Consider the following 14,627-nt stretch of genomic DNA (forward strand, 5'->3'; position numbering starts at 1 on the left):
ACTTCAGCACAGAAATATTTTTCGACGCGAAAAACTCCGTTGTACGCCTAGTGTTGTGGAATGGAACATTGCCCTGTTGATACGTCAAAGACTCACCGTGAAATTTTTCGGCATAGTTCAGTAAAACAATACCGAAGGCCTCAACTTCATTTTAGGTAGCTAAAAGCACCTCAGGTCACAAGAGAGCCACCGGAAAATTTCGGGAGTGACCCGTTTGTCGAGGCTCACGAGTATCTCTCCAATACTTCTGACAACCATCAGGACCATTGCGCTCAATTTTTTTTATCGCTAACAATTTTGGATTGCCATTCATCATCTCAGAACTTATGATTGTGGTGACAACGTGACAACCGTCCCTCTCTCTCCCTCTTACACCTGTCGTCAATCTTAGGCTTTGGATGGATATGAAAAAATTCAAACAATTTTTTTCATATCCATCAGGATATTTGAAAAGTTGTGGATGGTATTTTTATTTCGACTTACTTTTAGCACTATTTTTCGAGCTGTGACTCCCGACTCGTTATACTCTAGAAAACTAGGGTGCTCCTAGTTTCATAGCTGCGTTCCGCATGGCATAATGCCCTAAAATATTATTTTCCCCGCATGAAAATTATTTATTTACTAAAGGAAACTACTCAATTTACTTTATGGGAGCTTTTTATTTGTGAAATGTTTATAAAAATATTACGCAATTGTCACCACAAGAAATAAAATCTTAACAAACTAGTGTCTTATAAATATTTCCGTGAAGAAACTCAAATTTCAAGCAATGTTCAATCGGACTTGCAGCAAAAGGCAAAATAATTTAAAACCTGCGCTATTTCGTCCACATATGTAAATGCATTAGAAAGCAACTCAGAAAATATTATTTTAGAAGAAAAATTATGGTGCTGATTTTCCCCATATAAAGGGTTCTCCAATAACAGGTGTTATTTTGAATAGCCCGATATTTAGGTAGATGTCACTTTTAAAGCTGTCATTTTTCGATATTTGACAAGTAGAAAATACGCCATTAATAAAAATGGAAGGATACACTCTTAAACAACGCATTGAAATTATTAAAATGCACTAGAAAAATGGTGAAAATTTGGCAGAGACGGTTCGTAAGACTCGAGCATTTGTGGGTCATCGTGAAGCAGCTTGTCGGACTGCAATACAGAAATTGGTGGAAAAATTCGACTTGTTGGGACAAGTCAGCGATGTGAAAAATAAAACCCATGTACGTCGCGCAAGAACAGTAAAAAATATTGCTGTTGTAGCCGAAAGTGTTGAAGAAAACCCGGGTTTGTCCATTCCTCGGCGTTCTTTGGAATTATTCATTCCATAAACGTCATTACACCAAATTTTTCATAAATATTTGGGTCTTAAGGCTTATAAAGTCCAGTTAATACAAGAACTCAAGCCGGCCGATCATCAACAACGTCGTGTCTTTGCTGATTGGCTCGTTGACATGCATGAAAATGATCCGGAATTCCATCGAAAAATCATATTGAGTGATGAGACCCATTTTCCCCTCGGTGGCTTCGTCAACAAGCAAAATTGTCGAATCTGGGGCTCAGAAAATCCTAGACTTATTGTTGAAAAGCCTCCCTATCCTCAACGTGTGACTGTTTGGTGCGGTTTATGGTCCGGCGGAGTCATTGGGCCTTACTTTTTCGAAAATGAAGCTGGAGCAACAGTTACGGTGAATGGATTGCGCTATCGAGAGATAATTAACCATTTTTAATGGTCGGAATTGGATGGTATTTATCTGGACAACGTTTATTTTGAAAGAGACAGCGCTACGTGCCACACAAGCAACGAAACTATTGATATTTTACGAGAGTAACACCTCTTATTGGAAAACCCTTTACATATCTATTTCGCTTAATGTATACGAGCTAGACGACTACAATTTTTTGATTAATTTTTTTTATTCCGGCCTCTGTTGGGCGATTGTGAGGACGGAACATATGCCAAAAATAGTCTCCACTGTAAATTGTGGTCTTCCAGCCTTTTCGCAAAATAATGTTTATGCTGTCCTTGACTAAAATCGAGCACATTTCAGTAAATTATTGCATAAATATTGGACTAAACATCCGTTAAACTTTGCGGAGGAGGATGATTATTTTAGACAGTCTGTAGGCTTTGTTGGAAAAGAAGTTGTGTTATTTTCGGTAATATAAAAGTACGCCATCTATGTATGTGCAGAGGCAAGATAAAACTGTTGAGTTTTCCAGTTTTTTTTTTTTTTTTTTTTTGTCGGGACAGACTAGCATGTACAGCACTCAGACACAATTAAATCCACTGTACTGCACTCTCTCTCAGCCTGCCAAGCTCGCTTGTAGGTTAGAGTAACCCGTTTGATAACCGTGGCCAACATGGGTGCAGAAGGAAGTTGGCCTCAGAGCACATTCTGGCTAAAGAGTCAGAGATCTCGTTACCCGCGATACCCACGTGTACCGAGACCCACGTTAGCATCAGGCTATTATGTCTACCGACATAGTTCAGCCTGGATTTACAGGACTCGACTACCCTTGAAGTGGTTGTGGTTCTGTGTAAGGTCATGACCGCAGATTGGCTGTCGCTGCAGACACATCTAGATCTGCTTCTCCATCCGTTTTCCACAACAAAGTTAATTACTTCTTGAACAGCATACACCTCCGCTAGTAATACTGAACCTTTTTTCTCACTTAATACCTCAGATAAGAATGGATTTCATTAAATTTATTAGAATATACTATAAAGCATCGGTATTGCGTCCAATCGGCATACATTTCATTATGTTTCGATTCATATCGAAAATATGCAATTTAAGAAAGTAGATCTTTAAAATATGAATCTACGCCGCATTTTACTCTCTCTGCTCTTCCATTTGTATACAAGACAATTCTGATGCTTCTTGAACGCCCCCTCTCTTCAAAAATTTATAATATTTCTTAACTTTTGCAGTCAACTACGATGAAATTGAATTTGCTACGCTCAAATACATGTGCTTTCGAAACGATATGAAGCATACTTATAGGTGCTTATTATGGCGTGAATTGCTTGACTTGTGGCAAAAATTATACTCGGAAGTGGAGCAAAAAAAAAACAATTCCACGAATTTCGCGCTAAATAAAAAAACACTAATGTGCTTATTTTTCAAATTTCATTTGGTATTCATTTTTCGCCTTGACGAGTTTATTGACAAAATGCCGTCATATTACGATTCTTAAGCAAGTCGCATAAACGAAATTTCTGTTACTTTTTGTAATGATTGTTGGTGCAGACAAGAGGCATCACCCGCACATTTCCGCCACATTTGACGAGCGACATAAGGTTTTGATGGGGGAAACACAGCGAGCAGCCAGGGAGCAAAGGTAGGGGAGTAAATTAGCGGAAGCGTATCAAAATACTCGACAAGATGAAACATGAGTTGATGTTTTCAGAATACTTAGGAATACAATACGAGTAGTCAAAAAGATTAATCACATTCAGTAGTGAACATTTTTCTCAAATTTATTCGGTTTCTTAGCATTATTTTTTCAAGTCAAAAAAACTAATTTATGTTTATACATTTCCTCTTCCAAAAGTCAACGGCACAATGATTTTTTAGCTAGGCATATCTATCAATTGTTGAAATGTTACTTTTGAGCCCAATCTGCCCTCAATAACTTCTGTGGACAATAACTTTTTATATAAGCCTTCATTTGGTGTGTTCTCCAATTTTTTTTATAGCCACGACGATTGAAGATTTGCCTGAATTCGACTGGCGAAAAATTGAAAAAATTGTCCTCTAATATTGCAGAAGTCCTTTGTGAGTGGCCCTTTGTGCCTCCCTGAAACCATAGAAAATAACAATAATTGTCGGTTGAGCATTAAAGAGATACTTTTCTGTGTTTACATATCGGTCGGCTCTGGTATCGTGCTGAGCCTTACGCACCATGATTTGATGAGGAGCCGAATTGACGTGCGGTTTGTACCGAGAATACAAAATTTTTGGCAAAAGCAGTTTTGCAATGCAAATAAATATTTGCTCTGGGCAAAAAACCCTATCGATAGCATCATTACCAGTGTCAAAACACACGAGGAGATGATACGAAATCAAAATTTTCTTAGTCGGTTTCTTTGATGGCCACTTTATATAGCTTTCGCTAATCTACACCGTAAATAATAAGTAAATTTGTGCATACTCAAGTATTTAAGTGTGCATCAAAAGAGGCCGAAATGGTTTAGAAACACGACTACTATGCATTTCCACATCTCTCGGCTTTAATTCCTATGGCTCCCATTTTTCTTATCTTTGAATAATTTCTAGTAATTTCAATCAATACGAAATAAATTACTGTGTAACAATCAGGCTATTTCTGGGTTTGGCAAAGTTTATTTGTAGGCAATACCTCCGATTCTCAATACCCTGAGGACGGAGAATACCATCTAGCTGGGCTGGGTACCAGGAACTGAAGATCATGGCGTAAATGAGCAGGCTGACTGCTTAGCAAAATGAGGCGGTACATTAAAATTCCAAGCACCAAAATCCTTCTGCGAACTTATCAAAGAAAATAATTTACGGCCGGGAAGGCGGGGAGTCCATACCACACTGAAGGGAATGTTTGGGACAGAGGCAAGCAGAGTATTTTACCCTTCCTTCAAGACAAGCGTCAATAAGGCTCGTAAATATGTATAAAGAGGACCTACGAACTCTCACTGAATACTACAAAAACATTTCATCTTTAGGTATAATTTCGGAAAACTACAGTTAGTAGAAAAAGCATCTGGTATCTTTGCAAACTGGATAAGAAGATCACTCCGTAGCACATCCTCAGCGAAAGTGCAGCTCTCGCAAGAAAAGGATTCACTCACCTATTTGATATGACTCTAAATCCATTGGTAATTTGGATCAGAGAGCCGGTATAAGTGTTCAAATTCATGAGTAGCTTTAAATTATAGGCTCGCGATCAAGCATAGTAGACCACATCAGTGATCAAGTGCATATAGTGCACAGCGGTTCTGCAACTTCACAATAGTTCGATTGCCCAGGAAATACGTTCATTTTCTCTCACACCAAAGCCAGTACTTCTAAATACGTTAAGCCATGTGTGGTATGTTCCATCAGTTAGAGCATATTCAACAGAAGCCTCTGCTATTATTTGTGGATGTAGCACATAAGTTGACCAGAGACACACAAATTTGCGTGGTGTTAATTAACAATAGTAATATTCCACGACACAATAAGGAAGCTTTAAAATTGTGACCCGAATGCATTGCAAAATAGCTTAGGTTTTGGAAAATTCTTCATCTAGAGCGCATAGCCCTGGCAGTGGGCTGCGTTGACCCTAAATTATCAAAACCTTAATCAACTTGCTGAAAATATATTTTAAACTTTGAGAGTCTTTAGTAAGCAGAAAAACCCCATTTTTTTTGGCCAAAAAATCTACATATTTGGTTTTTGAAGCAGGAAAGTGGTACAAAAACATAAATTTAAAAAATTTCAAGTACCCGCAGTTTTGATAGCATAATTAAAGGCGTTTAAGAAATTGTTCTATAATCACGCAATTTGTACTTTTCACACTCTCATGGTAGAAAATAGCCATGCAATCATGTGTGCCCAGGGCCATCGCTAATCTCACATTACTGGCACTCTTCCCCACGCATAGCTGAAACACGGTTAAACGCACAGTCATTGCAACGATGCGTGAGTTCGCTTTACGCTGCAACCTGCCAGTGCGTCATGTCTAATGGAGCGCATAAGCGGCTTGTGGTTTGTTGTCTTTACCTTACGCTTCAGCCATCTTACCCCTCAGGAAGCTACCGCAAAGTTGCGTTTATCTACTTTTATCAATCGCTCGGAATTGAAGCGCAAACCTGCATATATACTTACATATTTTTTGTTGTTTACTGACGTTTTGAATTATTTTCGCTTAAATGTGTTAGAATCCAGTTGAATGTTATTTTTTTATATGCAACAGCAAATGAAAAAACAGAAGATATAAAACATAAACTGGGGTTGCCTGAACTTTGTATACCCAAAGCACATATTTACTAGAACTTTGTCATTTCCGAGTTATCGACATTTTTGAATGGCATTTTAAACAGTATATAAAAATTTATAAGTTTTCGCATATCCCAGTGCTAGGTATTTAGGCACCAATTTTTAAGCACATCGCTTAAAATGAAAAGTGTGAAAAGAGTTTTTAAATAAATCATCTAATAGGGAACTAATTGGCGAAGACTAAAAACCACCAATTTTTAAGTGTATCAGTTTTTAGTTAGTTAGGGGTAATCAGAATTTTCAAAAAATTGGATTCTGTTTTTGCATTTTCTTTAAGTATAATACCTTGAAAATATTGTGAGAAAATGTGAAGTGAATCCGACAAAACCTTTTCGAGTTATTCAAGAATTAACAACGGCCATTCGGGTGCTCCGGTGCTCGATAGCAAAACTTTAAAGGGGGAGCCTGGTTTATGAGGTCTAAAAATTGCATCTCTTTGCGATTTTTTTTTTAAGGAAAAAATTAATTTAGCACTGCAAAGTTTTTTCTATCAAAAGTATAAAAACTTTTTGTACTGGTTAAAATATATTAAGTTGAAAAAAATGTTTAACATAGAAATTAGTAGAGCGCTGCAACGCTGGAGTTTCCAACTGGCGTACAAGATACAGCTCGTAATTATTATCTAAAGCAAAAAATTCAAATGGATTTCTAATTACCATGATTTTTTATTCTAGATGAACTAAGAAAACTGAGAGAAATTCAAAAATTTCAACTTTTTGGAGGTTTTAAAGAAAAAAATGTCTTTCTATAAAAAAAAAAATTCACTTCAACTTGGTATAAAAATCTTGAAAATTTTTTTTTATCTATTTTGTTAGTTCAAATAGAAGAGAATTTAATACTGAAGGGAACAAGCTATGATTCATTTCAAAAGGTTCATTCGTTTTTTTTTCATTCATGTACGCCAATTCAAAGAAATCATAAAAGTGAAAAGTCGAGAAAAGAAGATAAAGTTTGTACTCGTACTATAGCTGTCCGGTCACAGCGTAACTACCTAACGCTCGCCTACCTTTGGCTTTGTATCTACGGAAATATTGAGAATTAGGCTGTGTAACTTTGTGTGAATATTCTGAAATATATTAGGAATCGCTTAAAACAAAAAAAAAAAAAAAATATTTTTTTGACCTTATAAACCAGGCTCCCCCCTTAAATGCGTTTTTCTCCAAACTATGTTTTTTGAACTGGTGATCACGGTAACTTAAAAATGATTTGGTTGAAATCTAAATTTATACTGATTTTTAAAAACATAAAAATCTGGTGCCTGATCGAAGGATTTTTTTTCAAAATTATTGAAAATCATCATTCTTTCGGGTCTCTGACTACCTCTAATCCCTTAAATGTATCTTTTAAAATAAAGAAAGGAAACATTTTTTTAAATAAATCATCTAATAGAGAACTAATTATCGACCACTAAAAAATTTTTCGTATGTCAATTGCAAAGTTTCCGTTTTTCACATAGCAGACTCCTTTACGCTCGCCATTGCCAAGATCGATTGAAAAATCACTGGCATATATCCAAAATGTAGATTGAACTTTTGTGGGTACCAGGTAACTTTAGTCTTCACGTCTAGATTTTGAAAGGCCTGTTAGGTGGAATCGGGACTTCATTTAAAAAACACACCAGGCAATTTGCTACAGTCTCAAAATCTTTTGAGCAATTAAGTGTTTTTTAAATAGGATGATCGAACTGTCGTCTCCATATAATATTTGGTGCTTACACCCTTTTTCGGTGTTTGACTCCTCCTCCTGTTTGTGGCATGCGCCTTTTTGTTGCTCCACAAATGGAGGTATCTACAGCTTCAAGCCGAGATTTCGAATGGTAGATATTTCTTATGAGGAGATTTTTGCCGTTGTCCATCGAGGGGCGCCGATATTAGGAAAACCGTTGTCCATCATTTTGGTATTTCATGCAGGGATGTTAGTGAAACGTTGTGTATGGCCATAGTTTTCATTTGCCTTTACTTACACTTAACGCTCTTTGTATTCATAACATTCATGAATTTGAGAAAAAGCAATCAAAGGCTAAATACTTATATGTCGAGTTGATTACAGAAAAAATAAAGGAACTTTCTTCATAAATCAGAAAATTATGGCTTTCTAAGAACAAGTTACAAAACAAGGACATTTTTTAAAAACAAATATTTTCTTTAAACTCTACTTTGAAATCCTTTTGGAAGCGAATTTTTATATTGGAAAGATAAATTTGTGCAAAATCATTCAGCTGTCTTTATATAATATTAGAGTATTTGTCATCGGTCCTCAACCAAATATTATCACTTTGACTTTTACTACTTATAATATTTTCAGCCGCACGCGTTACACTGTAGGGCGATAGTGGTAATGAAATTCCTGGAAGAATTGGGCTCCGATTGCTGGTGAGAACGCAAAATACAACCCATGAGACCGACATTTAGCTACCATAGGCATCATCAACAACTCGAATGAATGAAAAATTTAAGTATTATTGTATTTTCTGTTTTTGTTCGACATTCTAAGGAGATGCTTTGGTCAGTCAGCTTGATTCTCTATCGCTCTAAAATATTGTAAAGTTTATTATAGAGTCATGCAAGTTTGAAGAATTGGAGTATATGACCTTCACTTCCCGTTTTCGCACTCACACTCTTTACTTTTCTTTTTAATTAAAGCTTAAATGTATGTTGATGCTTGGGTTTTCAATAATGATCTCCCTGACAACTCAATGTCTTTTATGAATCCAACACCATTTGGTTGGCCTCGTACGAAGCCAAATTTAGTGAGATATCAAATTATGAAATTTATTATAAAATTGTTATAAAGGATTTCCGAAATTTTAAATGAAGTTCGCCCGAATACCCAATAAAAGATGTGCGAGGCAATAACGTACGTCCCTAATTATTTATACACTGCGTTAAGTATCAGGTCAGTCCATAAGTTCTTTCGTTTTTTTAAAGGTGGTTTTAAAATTAATAAAAAAGGCATTTAAAGTATTTATTAATCAAAAATATATTTTCCTTCCTTATTTACAATGTCTTCCCAATGTTTAGGCAAATTTTTAATTCCCTGCTCAAAAAATTGTTTGTTCTTGGAGCCAAAATACACTTCGATAGGAGTAGTTCTTGTTACTCATATGGGATTGAAGTCCACGGAAAAGATGATAATCACAAGCTGCAATATCCGGAGGGTATGATGGAAGCGGCATTAGCTCCCATCCGAGCTCGTTCGCCTTGCCTAATGCTTGCCTTGCGGTATGAGGTCTTGCGTTGTCGTGGTGAAGCAAAACTTTGCGTCTATTCTCTAAAGACGGTCGATTTTTTTAAGTGCCTCATTCAGGTTTGATAGCTGATGGGAATAATAATCAGCAGCTATCGTCAGGACAGGAGAATCTTCTTGGGGTGAAGGCCATCTCAAGGGGTCGGTTCTGGTGTTTCATCTTTATCTAACCATTGGCGTTTGCGAACAGGATTATTGTTAAGGACCAATTTTTCATCACCACTAACGATACGGTTCAAAACACTTTCATTTTCAAGCCGTTGCAGCAGCTGAAAATACACATTCACTCTCTGCTGAAGGTTGGCGACGGAAAGTCTACGCGGAACCCATTTTCCCAGCTTTAAAACCTTTCCCAATTCAGCCAGGTGCCTATGAACTGTTCCATGCAATGAATTTAACCTCTGAGCTATCATGTCGACTGTCAAATTTGGCTCAGCTTCCACGAGTTCGAGCAAGACGTCGGACTTAAAGACTTCAGGACGACCAGCGCGCGGGGCATCCTCCACGTCGCAGTAACCACTTCGGAATTTTGAAAACCACTTTGGCGCAGTCCTTACACTCACGGTATCCTATCCGTGAACGGTGTTTATTTCTGCAGGAGCAGTTGTTGCATTTTTTCCACTTTTATAAAAAAATACAAAATATGCCTCTTACGCGTTCGAAGATCCCATTTTATATTTTAACAACACGTGCTTCTATTCTTCGCGTGTGATTAAAATCACTTGTTGAATGCACAATATATCAAAGAAAATATAAATATATAGTTCCGTTATATACAATTTTGTGTATGCAAAAATCGTACAAAAGTCAAATTATGGGTAAAATACGCACGAACTTATGGACTGATCTGATATTACAATATTTATAACCACGGCATTAGGACGAATGCTCGAAATTTTGTGTGTGGAAGAAAAAACGTCACAAAGTCAGCAAAACAAAAAAGCTAATTTAATCAGCGCGATTTTTGCTCAACTTGGAATTTACACTTTATTAGTATACTAAAATCAAATTGCCTATTCGAAAAAAGTTTTATGAAAATTTTTCCAGTTTTTTTTAATGTTTTGCTTTTCAAAGTTTGAAAATTGTATTTTTATGAAGAATGAAATATTAAAAAATATGAATAGAGAAATTATTAAAATTAAATAGGAAATAAACAAATGGTGAACATTCCACAACTGCAGCATAATACAACTGCTAAAATTTTACTGCTGCCAAATACCGTTAGGAGGAATAATATTTTGATGCATGAGTACAGTCCTCACTTATCATCAGAAACCCTTGTGTTACTAGATCAAATACGGTTGTCTTAATAATCATTTTCTTCCATAAAAATTGTTTCCTCTAATCAAGTGAACCGGATTGTACGTATCAAGTAAATTTTATATCTCTAAGCTAAGCTTGTCTTTAGTCGTTATCTCAGGAATTGCTTGGGCTTCATATAGTCTCGCTCTATTTTGGAGACGAACTTTGAGGCGTTAATTTTTGAGTCAGGGAGTGTAGAGAGCTAAATTTTGGAAAATTCATGGACTTACATCCCGGTTGACTGGCATGCCCTAATACCCTTATGCATCTATGCGTTGGGTATGAAAACATCAACTGTAGCGTAATAAGGTGGAATTCTTAATGTTTTTTTCTTTTTAATAATTTCCTTTATTGGCATTCGAGTGCCAGTTGAAAACCAGCATAAAGCACAGGAATGACATAAGTACCTAAATGTGCTTATTTGTACATTTATATACTTTGTGTGGTTCTTTGTATGTATGCATATTTGTATGAGGGTATGTATGTATAAGTGCCCGTAGCTGTTTGCATGGCAAGCGTGCAGCCTTTCTTCCTGCAATTTCTCTCTCTCTCTCTCTCTCTCTCTCTTCCTCTCCAGCTGTTTGTCTTAATGACTTCGTAATTCGATTTGTGTTTTGCGCGTGAAAGAATTTTCTTTTCGCAAAATTTTTCTTGCATGTGCGCTTTGAGGAATGACTCTACGCTGTGGCGCAGTGGTACTGAGCTGTTAAAGGCAAATGCGAAAGTCATTTCACGCATCTGCTGATTCCAGTAGTTACATCATCTTACACTTAAAAAAATTATTCTGTCATTGTTATTTAAAAAAGCATGCAAACCCAGCAACGGTAATTAAAATTATGAATTGGCAGTTCTTGGCAATTATGATTGTCAATGAATGTTTTTTTTTTGTATTCCAGTTTGAGGAATTTATGCATTTTCATTGTTCTTATCTACACAAAAGTTTTTGTACTCCATTCCTAATGTCATAATAAGTTGTGTGTAAAAACACGAAAAATTTATATAAAAAGTACAATCACGATTATGATTTCTTAAGAAGATTGTTAGTTAAATACGTTGGTTTGGAATTCTGAAATCTGTGAGGTACGTATACATACATACATATGGTACATACATATATAAATACATACATCCATTCATATATAACATTTCCGCCTCAAAGGCAGGCCCCTGTTTGCAGTACTCCGTTTTGATTACATTCTCATAAGGGCAGAATCTATTTTGTATGCAGGAAAAGAGTTTACTAATATTTTATTAGCCTAATAAATACATATGTATATTATTTTCAGAAATTTGATGATGTTTTTATGAAATGAAACTCGATGGTGGAGTAATGCGTGCCCATAGCAGTTCTCATAGGTTTTAGGAGAGATCAGAATAAGTTTTCCTTCTTAATTAGGTATGAATTTCAGTGTGACCCAAATGGGCTCGAAGTTGTTATTGACATGACTACTACAAACGTTGTGATTGGTGTGAAACAAAGGAAAAGGATTTGATAGTAACATATAAAACTACAAATATATAATAAAAAGCCTTTCAAAAGTGACGCTTAGATATCGGTACCTTTTTCTATGTCATCTTTGACATTTTTCAAGTAAACAGAAGTAGAATTTTACACGTTAGAACAACGTTTTAAAATTATTGAAACTTATTATGAAAATGGTCGATCTTTAAAAACAGCCCATTGAAAAATTTGTGATTTTTCGGCAGATTTAATCACCCAAACGAGGCGACAATTTAATGATTGGTGAACAAATTTTAAAAACTGGTTCTTGTGGGGATAGATAGAGATAAAATGACTGGCAGACCAACCTAGGGTTTTGTTTCAAGTAAATTCTATGTGACTAGGCTAACAACAATTTTAGAGCTAAAACACAACATTCAGATAGAGATTGCTGAGCTCAATGCGATAATGTGTGAGCGAGTACCTGAAAATAATAATTCTCGCTTCACAGCCTGTAGACGTGCTCATGAATGATTCAATGATAGAAGGTTTGCTCAGTAAGCAGCTTTCTCGTTCTCTCTTGACAAATCGTTCCCTTAGCAAGACACTGGGTTGCTAGTTCAAGAAATTTTGAGTAAAAGTGGAGGAAAAGTAAAATTTGTACAAAAACATTTCATTTTCAAAATGGTCTGCTTGCGAGCAAAAACTCCCTAAATAGTTGTCATCGGTATGCTCAGGACCATGGTAGTATGACTTGAAATACATACCGCTTAAGTCAGGACAAGATAGAGTAATTGTCACAATCTGAGATTGATGAGTGGAGAATTTAAAAAGCTTTATTTCTGTGACGATTTAGACGGAATTCATGTTTTGCAAAGAGCTAGCGTTTGCTAAAGGGTTACGGCAGGGAGAATAATTGGATAGTTCCGACGCAATCGATAACATTGCAGACCCCATTATAAAAAAATTGGGATTGACAGAACTTGTTTCCAATGAGCCCACCTACCAACGGATGGATGAAGTGTCCAGAGAAGGCTTAGCAAAGCACAGTACCAGCATGAAAAAGGTACCCATAAAAAACCATCTACCGGAATAGGCTTAAAACTGTAGGTCACGGAGGAGGATCTCGGCGAAAGACCTAACAGAATTGTACGCGCCAATTATTTATTGATTTTTAACAAAATAGTTTCATATTGGCGAAACTTCGCGATCGGTTTTAAATTTAAAAATTAATTCACGAAACAAAATCTTCGATTATGTGAAATCATTTCTTGTTTTAATATTAGACTTGGCAATTTCGGCTAATAACTTATATCTATACCATTATTTACATTCAAATATTAATTAAAATTTATTTTTTTAACCGGTCGCAGTTTGTTTCCATTTAAGTAACAAATGCTTTTTTGCTACCATTTTTACCAAACAGGATTTAACTTTTTCCACTTTATGCACCTTCTTAAATAGAACCTTTTGTAAGGGAGTGTCAAAACTCGAATGTCACTAGTGAGCAAACCTTTAATAATTGAATCATGCTCATGATGGACATTTAAAAAGTGTCAGTTTTCATATTGGTAAGAGCAGTATTTTGAATAAAAATAGTGAAACTTGATAAGATCTAAATTTGATAGCGAATATATAATGATATAGAGTTTTCCAATAACAGGTGTTATCTATCGCTATCGAGAGATGATTAACGATTTGTATGGCCGGAATTGGATGGTATTGATCTGGACAATGTTCATTTTCAACAGGACGACGCTACGTGCCACTCAAACAACGAAACCATTGATCTTTTATGGGAAAAGTTTCCGGACCGTGTTATCTCTCAAATAGGTGATCACAATTGGCCTCCGAGGTCTTGTGATTTAACACCTTGTGACTTTTTCTTTGGGGCCACGTGAAAGAGAAGGTCTACGCCAACAGCCCAGGGTAGATTCAAGACCTCAAAGATGGAATTCGTGATGCTATAGAGGATATAGGGCAGCCACTTTGCAATTCGGTTATGGAAAATTTTATGAAAAGGATATTGTCCTGTAAGCGCGATCGTTGTGGTCATTTGTCTGACGTTATTTTCCACTATTAACGGCATACCTTCCTCTTTATAATGAAATAAACATCCGATCATTTATATTAAAAAATTGCATTTTTCTTTGAATATCAAAATAAGACCTATTATTGGAAAACCCCTTAGTATATATAAATACTCGACTCTTTTTAACATTTTGAAAATTTATTTGTTTTGCTAGTTTTTGGAATGAGATTTACACTTAAAACGCTTGTTTTTGGTTTGCTTCCAAGTTCTTTTATTATGTTTTTGAAAACATTTGTTTTATTATTGATTTGATATCACTTTGAAAGTTTTGTCATTACGACCCAACACGTTCCGAAGAATAGTGGTAACCATTTGGATATAGGGTGATCAGATTGGAGGCACTTTTTCCAATAGGGTTTTTTTTTCAGATCTCGCGTGACTACTGCCAAACTAAATACACACATTTTTTCAGTATATTGACGTTTTATCATGGAAAGACCTACGTCTCAACACCGTTTACAAATCGTGTAATTGTATTGTGAAAATCAACGCTCTGTGAAAAGTGTTCATCGCATGGCCAGGCTAACTTATGG

Source organism: Anastrepha ludens, chromosome 3 (assembly GCF_028408465.1).
Source record: "Anastrepha ludens isolate Willacy chromosome 3, idAnaLude1.1, whole genome shotgun sequence".
In the NCBI taxonomy this organism is placed as follows: domain Eukaryota; kingdom Metazoa; phylum Arthropoda; class Insecta; order Diptera; family Tephritidae; genus Anastrepha; species Anastrepha ludens.